We start from the raw sequence: 10,862 nt of genomic DNA, 5'->3' as shown, positions 1-10,862 counted from the left end.
TTTCCCCATTTTAAATGCAAACCAACACACAGAGACCAGGACAGGTATGCAGAGGAATCATAGTTCTTGGTCCATTGAATCAGGGACACACTGTGTTTACAGCACTTTCCCTAATATGCTGTGACATTAATCAATTCCACCTGCCATGCAGAGTTTGAAGTTTACCGAAAAAGCCAGCTGAGAATGGGAATTTTCCAGACACATGAAGCAAAAGACAAAGAAAAGAGACCGATGAAAAGAAAGACAACTCAGTCCTATAAGCTGGCAGGGAGCTCCAGACCAAGAGAAAAATCTTCCAGCCACCAGGGTCACCCATACTAATGGGCCAAACAGAGAAAACAGATTAATCCTGCAGCCATTAATAATTCCTGCAACTGTTCCCCCCGAGGCAATTAATCACCTCCCCTCTCTGTCAGCACAAGAGCCTGGGGCTATGCAAAGATCCAGGGCTACTGCTGGAGCCTTGATTAAACTCATTCTCAATCACAACCATACTCACTTGGCTACCTAAAACAGGGTAGACATCATAAACAGAATCTAATGAAATAATGTACAAAAAATCACTATCTATCTATCTATCACAGAAAAACATTCAAGTATGGAGTGCCAAAAGGTTCTGTCTTAGGCCCTTTGTTGTTGTTCTTGTACATACTCCACTTTAAGGTGATATTAAGAAACATACTGGTGTTTTTGCATGGTACTCCAGGGTATCAAAGAATACCATGGTATTACCATGATACCACATCCACAATATATATGGTATTGCTATGGTACCATTGTTAGATTCTCGTCAAAAGATTAGAATTAGGCATGAGTAATGTTTCATCCCTACAATGTTATACACAATGGTAGCTCTAGCTTGTTCACAAACTACCAAAAACTACCATGTTATTCAGGTGGGTTTCTCACATCCACAAAGACCAACAATGTCCAAAACATGATAGTACCACAGTTGACTGGTTTTGAACAAGCTACAGATACCACTGTATATTTTATTAAAGCTGCCTCTTTTAGGACAATCCTGCAACACACCACAAGTCAAAACTAAAACCAGGTGAGAAAATCTCACATATATGTTGTTGACAGTAACTCAATAAAGCCTTTGGAAGAGAGATCAGGCAGATTCTCTGAGCAAGCAGTGTAGCACAATTAGTCACAGAGCTCTTTACATGAGATATGATGGCTCCATTATCATTCATTAATGAGAAACACTTGAGTACATGACCGCTCCCCGACACTCAAACACTGCTGAGCTCTCTGTTCCACTTCTCTCCTGTGAGCGGGAGGCAGGGCAAGAAAATTTTCATTAGCAGAGCAGCGGCAAAAGAAAGCAGATGAGAGAAAGGAGGAGAGAGAAACAGAAGGGGGAAATAAATTGAGGCTGATCTGGTGCGCCGGTTTTTTTTTTGAGGCGCTGAGATTTGCATATATGTGCAGCAGTGCAGAGGGAGAAATGTGTCAGCACTGACAGCTTCCTGAGAATCTTTAAGCTCGATGTGGCCGCCTCTCTTTCTCTCCCAGAGACCGCAGGAGCCCTGCTAACAGCCGCTCAGGGGTCAGGACCAGTGGCTTTGTGCTCAGCCCTCCTATGGCAACCCAGCAAAGCATGTTTAACAGTCAGCTCAAGTGCAAAGCTGCTCTCTGGGGGGAGGGCAAGTTGAACCTTCCCTGCTGCAAGGGCAAATGGAGACACGTGTGTGTGTGTGTGTGTGTGTGTGTGGGCTGGTACAGAGCTAGACCAAAAGAGAACAAATGAAGATGGCAAGAAAGACATAATCACATACTGTTAATGCTTGCCAACATACCTTATTCGGGGTAGATTAATATTTAATTTGGTGTGAGGCTGTGAGGGATAGATGTTCGATAATTTGCTCTATGCTTTCCTGAGATTTTTGTCCTCTGCTATTTTTTGGAAAGACATATTGATCAAAATATGGTGAAGAAATATATAAGAATATATCAAATACAGTGTTCACCCAAACTAAGACTGACACTGTTCTGTGCATCAACAGGAAATGAAGCAGGGGTTTGCCCTGATGGAAAGACAAGTTTAGACAAGTACCATACTGGTCCTGGTTGGTTTATTCTGGTTTGGTGGTGGTGGACCAACATAATCATACTGTTCACCAGCAAACTTTTGCTGGTAAAGCTAAACAAACAGCATACACTCTTAAAAACTAAGTTTACAAAAGGTTTCACAGTGATGCCATTTTTGTGCCATAGAAGAACATATCGATGAACGGCTCTTAAAAGAACCATTTTTAAGTGTGAAGAACTGATAATAATCTGAAGAACCTTTTTCCACTAAAGAAACTTTTGTGCATTCGAAAGTTCCCATGGATGTTAAATATTCTTCATGGAACCAAGGGTGCCAAATAAGAACCTTTATTTTTAAGAGTGTAGACAGCACAAAAGCTGGTTAACTAAGGATATCAAGGTGGTTAAGCTAGTTAAGAACCTTGGTGGGGACAGCAATCATGTCAGGCTAGCAAGTAAAGGGTCATACAGTTGTGGGGGTTGGGATGATCGTCAGATCCCTACCTTTAAAAAGCTTGACCTGACATCAGCACAGCAGTACCCATGCTGATGATTCTGCTTGTCTTTTCAGCAGGGAAGGGATCCAAACCTTTCCCCAACACAATAGTGAGAGTAGTCAAGCTCAGTATTCGTCAGCAGACACACTGCTATACCAGTCTCATGAGATATAGCCCAGCGCACACACATGGATCTGAACCCATCATCGTGCATGCAAAATCCATCATGGTTTGTTCTCTGTTACAGTTTGAGACGTCAGAGTGAATGGCTCTCCGGGAGAAATCATCCCCACTAACTACCAGGGGTCCTCTTCTTGTTGGCGTGAGTGAGTCACAAATCAAAAACCAGCAGGAGAAGTTTTTCCGAACACTTCTCCAACTGTTCATCTTCCTGCAGTAATTTCTGTTAAGCATGAAAAATGACAGTAAAATAAACAGAATAACTGCACAGATTTTGCACTAGAAGTTAATCAACTAGATTTTTACAGTTATTTAAGTAGTTTTTGACCGTGAAATACACGCTATTATGGTGGTTTTTAGCACATTGCTATACAGTTGCTACAGTATTCTGGGTGGATGTTCTGAGTGTATTTTGCTAAGATGTTCTTAGCAGCTGTTAAAGTCGGCATTAATGAAAATGTAACCTCTCTATATTCTCTAGATTAACCTTTCTCTATATAAATTTAACCTCTCTAAATGCGTGTTATTGATCATATTGTGAATGATTCATCTATTCTTATGTTTCATTTTTTAAACAGTTGTTTTGACCTCGTAAATTTTAATCAAAATCTCCTAACAATCAACTGCAAGCTTGCATTAAAATCTGCCTTCATCCAATCAACAACCAAGGGACAGAACCAATTCCCAGCACTACATTTTCCCCACTTTTTTCGATAACCCATTTTCACATGTACAGCAAAACTGGGAAGAAAAGATCTGTCGTTGCTTCATCATGAATTCAACATTTTGCTATGCTGTTGCTAGGGTATTTTGGGTACTTTTTAGGGCACTGCTATGCAGTGGCTAAAGTGTTTTGGGTGGTTTTTAGTGCATTGCTATGTAGTTGCTAGGGAGTTTTACATGTTATTAGTGTCTAACTATGCTGTCGTTAGGGTGTTTTTTTTTTTTTTGAATGGCCAAACTCTAGATGGCCAAGGATCCCTCCTTCTATACAATATAACGGGATTTTTACACCTGGTTTTTTTATCCACAAACCAGATTGCTTACAAAAGTAACAGCACACCTCTCCTCAACAAGGCACATGATTTAAAGCATAAATTAATGTCTGTAGCACAAACAGAATGAGTTATGCACTTAAGTTTAACACTTAGATTTAGGGATATGAACAAACTCCTAATCCCCCATATGAGCAGTAGCAATAGTCCTGCTTGCCTTAGAAAACACCACTAATTAAGTGAACAGCAAGCACTTGAACAATCAATTACCTGCAGTGTAATGGCAAGAAATCGCATTGTAGTGCCTGTTAAAGACTATAGCTCCTTTGATAAGACCTTGAGAAAGGTAACATAAGCAGTATTTATAGCCCTTCCTTGTGGGCTGAGCACAGAGCAGGGGTAGGACAGGAAGCAGTTAATGGTGTGCTTGTGCTGGCTCTTTGGCATGCTGGAGGGAGAGTGACATTGATCCACCAGCTCCCGTCCATCCGTCTCCCTGACAGAGGTAACAGGATTGTTAATAAAAATGGAAATTGAGCTGCACTACCCCCTCACACACAGACACACACTCTCTCTCTCTCTGTCTCTGTCCGTAGCCAGGGCTTGCGCTCAGCTGGCTTGCTCTGGCTGACATCTCCCTGCAGAGGCTAAGCACTGGTTGCACTCCCCACCATGGCTGTGCCTCTAAGCACAAGCCAGAGAGTGAACACACGCACACACACGCACGCACACACACACACACACACACTCAGCTATATTACCTGGCAGCGGGGGAGGAAAACTGATAAACGGTTGGTTGTCACGACATGTATTAAAACATTTAAGGTTAACAATTTAATACAGCAGGAAAATGACTTAACTCAATTAGGCGTCACTAACACTATATAGGGTTAAAATCAGTAGACCGATAAGGTTTTTTTTTTTCAAATGGCTGATGCCGATATGCAGAAAGGATTAGTACAGCACAGAAAAACTCCAGGTCCAAAATTTGAAAGCACTAGTGACACTGCTTCTATTTTCTATCTTTCTATGCTTTGGTGGAAAGTGGAAAATAATGGGCTTAAAAGCTTCGCAAAAAGCAGTTCTGCATTAGCTGTGATAAGCAGCATTTTTGCAGCAAATTACCGATGTGGATTCATGTCTTTCAGGAGTGTATTTGAGAAGGCAGTCATTTGGGACTTTCAGTAGGAAAGATAGACCATAGCACTTAAAGTGCAAAACTTACAGTGATGGCTGTTTATATATATATATATATATATATTAGGGATGCACCGATACCGATACTGGTATCGGTATCGGGCCCGATACTGGTCTCCTGTACTCGTACTCCTGGCCCACGAGATCCACTTTCCTGCAGAGTTTAGCTCTAACCCTAATCAAACACACCTTATCATGCTAATCAATGTCTTCAGGATCATTAGAAAATCTCAGGTAGGTGAGTTTGATCAGGGTTGGAGCTAAACTCTGCAGCGCATTAGCCCTCCAGGGCAAGATTTGAGGAACCCTGTACTAGAGGATGTTATTTTTACCATAAACGTTGATTTTTGCAAAAACAAGAATACAATGATAAGGGATGCACACTATATCTGTCATAGGTATTTTTTTAAAGACCTGAGACCTGAGATGACCGAACACCTGAGAAGAGATGATGCAAACATATAATCATTGCTGTTAATAGTGTTCATAATCATCTGTTTGATTACGTCATTAACTGAATTTTACCGTACATTTCTGCCATATGTACATCAATTTGACAGTCACCACTGACAAGCTACTACTAAATATATTGTAGAAACTTAATTTTCTGTAAAGCTGCTCTGCAACGACTTGTATCGTGAAAAGCACTATACATATAAACTGGAATTAAATTGAATAAAGCATATCACATAATTAATTCAATTAAAATTTAACATTTTATGGACAGACCTAGTGACTACTATTTTTTTTAAACCTTGCATAGTTTTGTTCATGATTTTCAAGGATGAGATGATGTCAAAATATTTATGGTGGGACTGGGCTAAATGGAGTAGCTTCCAAATCATGCAGGATCGCACTACACAACATCAGGAAGATCCGACCCTTCCTAACAAGAGCACGCAACACAGTTTCTCATCCAGGCTCTTGTCATTTCTAGGCTGGACTATTGCAATGCTCTTCTGGCTAGACTTCCAAAATGTGCAATCAGACCTCTGCAAATGACTCAGAATGCAGCAGCATGCCTTGTTTTCAATGAGCCTAAGACAGCCCATATCACACCGCTTCTCATCTCTCTGCACTGGCTTCCAGTTGTGGCTCGCATCAAGTTCAAGACATTGGTGTTTGCCTACAGAACAGCCACGGGCTCCGCACCCTCCTATGTGTCTACATCCCCTCCAGGAGCCTGGAGTCAGTAAACGAGCACCGGCTCATGGTCCCATCTCAGAGAGGCACAAAATCACTCTGAAAATGGGAAATAGGGAAATAAAATTGGCAGTGAATGCCAATCCACATTGACTTTAAACATTCATAAGGGTGAAATGGGCTTTTAAATGTAAAATTGCCACTTATTTTCTTTCTGAGACATTATGGGAAGCAAAACAACGTTAAGACATGTCAGAAGTCTTCACTGGGGCCACCTCAGACTCTTCAAAAATGAGCGCTGCTCTCAAAGTGTGAATCTTATAGCCGGCGAACACAAAGCCTGTGGGGACTCAATATAAACATGAGCACTCAGGGCCTCTTCAGCTCACAGAGAACTAGTCCGCCACGGGCTCCGCACCCTCCTATGTGTCTACATCCCCTCCAGGAGCCTGGAGTCAGTAAACGAGCACCGGCTCATGGTCCCATCTCAGAGAGGCACAAAATCACTCTGAAGGACGTTTTCTTTCACTGTACCCTGTTGGTGGAATGACCTACCTAACTCCACCCGGACAGCCGAATCCCTCACAATCTTCAAGAAACAACTGAAAACTCATCTCTTACATAAGCATCTAACTGCATCCTCCTTATGCAAAATCGCTTGTTGTATTCTTCAACTGTAAGTCGCTTTGGAAAAAAGCGTCTGCCAAATGAATAAATTTAAATGTTCCACCACGTGAAAAAGAACTTGTGCCAGAATAAATGGTCTTTGACATCAACAACAAAATATACTAGAAGCTCTCTCTATGCCCTTTTAAAAGAAGAATTATTATACAATTAATGGCATTTTATTGTTTTAATTGTTTTTCTCTGCAACCCTATATAATAAGCAATCCACTTGCTGGGTCGTGATCCACCAGATGGAAACCACTAGGCTATATCCCATAACTTGAAGATAACTTAAAGATTATAAATCGGCTCTATTACTTCAAGGGACAGGAAAGCAGCAAAGGATGATATATATTGCTTGTTTGTTTATGAGGGTGAGATCAAGGATAGATGATTTTAGCCCAGGAAGTCGGTCTAAATGTGGATTCACACAGAAACTGGGTCAATTTGCCTCCCAAAAGGCTGTGCGTACAGACAGTGGAATTAAACGCTCTTGGTAATCATCAAAATGGGTTCTCGGGTTGGAAGGTTATGTGTTGGGTGTTAAGGAATTGACTGGCACGGTAACTGTGGGCACAGTACAGAGATAGAAGCTGATGGAGCATATTCCAGAAGCTTAGCTGGTTTGCTGGAGTGCAGGGAAGAATAAACAGAGTGACGTGAGGCAGAAAGAGCTCAGCAGACTGAGTGCTGCCTCATTGAGCAGTCCTGGAAACCTGCCAGTCTAACGCCACAAAGCATTAATACACGCAGAGTCCATCCAAGCAGTGTATCGCATACCTCTACGCAGCCACTGCTTTTACAAGTAAACGTGTCAGGAGCACTTAGTGATGTATGGTTTCTTTTTAGACACAGAGCCATGGAAGCACTGCAAAAAATCAGTTTTTTCCAGTAAAAATATCTAACTGGCCTTATAACAATATACATTTAATCAAAAAACAATTGCATAGTATATGAGAAAATCATCCTTGAATTTCTTATCTTGCTGCCAAATGGCTTTTTACCATTTTAGCATAAATCTAACAATTGAATGAGGTTCATGCTTAAAACAAAGCAAAACAAAACAAATGAATTCAAACATATATTCTCTAAAAACATTTTTACTACTAAACTCCCTGGTTCTTAAAGGATCGTATTGCCTTCTTGAGCAGGAAATGTTTTCCTCCTTTGTAATAATTGCGTAGGAGTCTGAGTTGTCCTGTGTGACAATATGGATCTCAAAATCATTTAGTTACTTCTGGAAAGGGTTCAGATATGCAGAAGATGCTGGAAACCCAAGGGACCTGGAGAATTTCTCTGAAGAATAGTAGGCAGTTTAACTGCACAGAACAAAAACAAAAGAAAAAAAGTGTTAAAATTAGTAACATTTTCCAAATTCTGCAAGCTCTATATAAACTGCAACTGTATTCATAATTTTAATATAAATGATTATGTATAAACGTACCTAAAATACATTTGCATCTCCAGTGCCACCAAACTGAACTAGAAAAAATAAAGACCTTTCCATTCAGGTTCTTCCTCTCCTTCCACCACTTCCTTATATAAGTAATATTAGGGACATTAGGGAAATAGATAAGATAAAGATCTGATAATTACCATGAGGAAGTGTGTGTTTGTGAGCCTCGTCCCTGTAGAGCATACTGGGAAACATCAATAGGAAATGACTCTAATTATCAAATGATCTTTCTCTAATAGTGAAACGGTTGTGATGTAGTTAGTCAATTGTAAATTACTAATTGTGGGTGCCACGTACAAATTTTAACTGCAATTATGATGTTTGTTAAAACAAACAAAAAATACTTTATAACAAATGTAAATGTTTTGTCTGCAAAATGTTTTATTTGAATTGTATTTTATTTTAAATATTAGTTATCTTTTAGAACTAGAGTTCTAGCAGTATTAACTTCTAGTTATACATTGCTGACGTAATCCTTGATGGGGTATAACTGCATAGAGAATGTTGGAACACAATTCTAAAACTTTATACATACTAAGATGAGAATGGCATTAAAGTCTTTAAAATATAATTTTAATGTTTATTCTTTTTGATGTCTCATAGACTTCCATTGTAAGTGCATTACATTAAACATTTTTTGTTTGTTTTAAAGCACCAAGTGATCATAATTTTTCTGTGGAAAGCAATTTTGTACCTGGAATCAAACCGAAACAATGCTGTTCTATAATATTTTTCATGCCAGCTGTAACATTTCAGCCACAATTTGTTTTGTTTTTTACCAAAAACAAACAAATATTAAACATTTTGGGTCATGTTTCCAGAACAGGACACATGTAAGCTGTCAATACCAGAGTACAAACAACTTAAAGGCCATAGTGGAAACAAACAACTGAAGCACAATGATAATGTGTTTGAGGCCAGGAAAATTTTGTGTCACTGTCTGAATGGCTAAATAGTTTAGGGCCGACAGTCGTAGGATGATTTTTCAGCAGTGATCCACTCTCTTTTGTCGTTTTGCTCTGATGCTATAGACCTTAATGTGTTTAAAACAGGAAATCCAGCTTGAAGTTGAACAGCTGATGCACTGCAGTAGAGAAGCAGCGGCTTTTCCCTCCAGAGACAAGCATGAGAGCATTTCCAAATATAACCAAAAAGCTCTCTAATTACTGCAGTCACGATCTGGATATTCAGTTCAAAACACTGTTTGATTGCTTAACAAGGACATCTTTTCAGTCTCCTCTGCCACACTTCAATTATGAGTCTGATTCAAATGGAAAAGCACGTCCAGTTGCTTTCAAGAACTGGAGAAATTCTACCAGACAGTTTGAAAAAGGATTTCTCTTTGATTGTGAAAGCCCAATTAGAGGAAGGGAATGCCTGACATGCCAGTCTTGTTTGCAGCAGCCTTTTGGGGAAATTCCAGCCATATCTCAAGGCTCTCAAAGCAACACATTCCTCTTTCAGCTCAGGCAGTGGCTGCTGTCCAGGTAAAAGAGAGATAGTAAACATTAAAGATGACTAACACCAGTGCTGACTCTTTTTCAAGCTACCCAAATGATGCCGAAATGGTTTCACAGTGACAACCGTGACATTCAGCGACTTTTCAGCAAAGTTTAACCACTTAACCACGTAATCAGCTATGCAGGCAAAAAAGGGGACATGAATATTATACAATCTAATCAGGCATGATGTGACAGTTTTCAGTGAAAAACTAATTTTTCCATCTACACTGTTAGACATTTCTGTAATTTCTACAGTTATTTACTGTATATCACCCAGTATAATACTGCAAATTCCATTTACAGTAAGTAACTGTAATACCCTTTGCATCATGGGAATTTTCTGTGACGTCAAACTCCACATACAGTGACTTACTGTATTTTTTAAAATAGCTGTATACTACTGTATTTGCCGTAACGGCCTCTGTGGCACCATTCCATTGAGGTTGTTTTATTTTCCTCACTTCTTACATTTGGATTGACAAGATTTGTCCTGCACCGTGTCTACAACGCCGCAACAGCTTGGGACAGACTATACTGGACGTGTTACATCGCTTGTAATGATATACGCATCGCTTGCAAATACGTTTGCCCTCCGTGTCAGAAACAGCGCGAGCGCTTGGAGTACATCTGTACGTCAGAAATATACCGGGGCATCACTTTACTGTCCGCATCCATTGTAGATAGTATCGCTGATTATAATGGGTTCTATATTGTCTTTTGTCGCTCGCATCCGAGGAAGACACGGAACCCACGGTGCAGCGCCGCGGGTTTTGCCCGGGGATGAACCCGCGAGAGTGGAAGAGTTCCGGAGAACATCTGCGCTGTGTATCGATGCACCTTACGAGAGAATAAGACCAGCAAGCAAGGTAAAATATATGTATGTATGTCTGTGTGTGTGTTTTGTCAGATTTTTGCACACCAGTTAACAAATTACCCGTTAACATTGATGTAACTTTACCAAGGTAAACTGCACTGTCCTTTCAAACGACTTTGTCAGCATACTGAATTAACGTACCGAATTTAAATGATTTTTAATGAGCAACGCTTATCTTATATTAACATTATGTTAACTAATGTGAAATTTTGTTCAGGTGTTAGTTAATGTTGGCCTGAGACTGATAATTCAGGTAAGAGAACAAATATGGTTTTGAGAGGTATGTGTATTCTATGGGGTTTGCCTTTTAAAAAA

Source organism: Sinocyclocheilus rhinocerous, unplaced genomic scaffold (genome assembly GCF_001515625.1).
Source record: "Sinocyclocheilus rhinocerous isolate Xijiao unplaced genomic scaffold, SAMN03320098_v1.1 scaffold1396, whole genome shotgun sequence".
Classification (NCBI taxonomy): Eukaryota; Metazoa; Chordata; class Actinopteri; order Cypriniformes; family Cyprinidae; genus Sinocyclocheilus; species Sinocyclocheilus rhinocerous.
The sequence above is the reverse complement of the archived record's forward strand: the minus strand, read 5'-3'. Positions refer to the sequence as shown.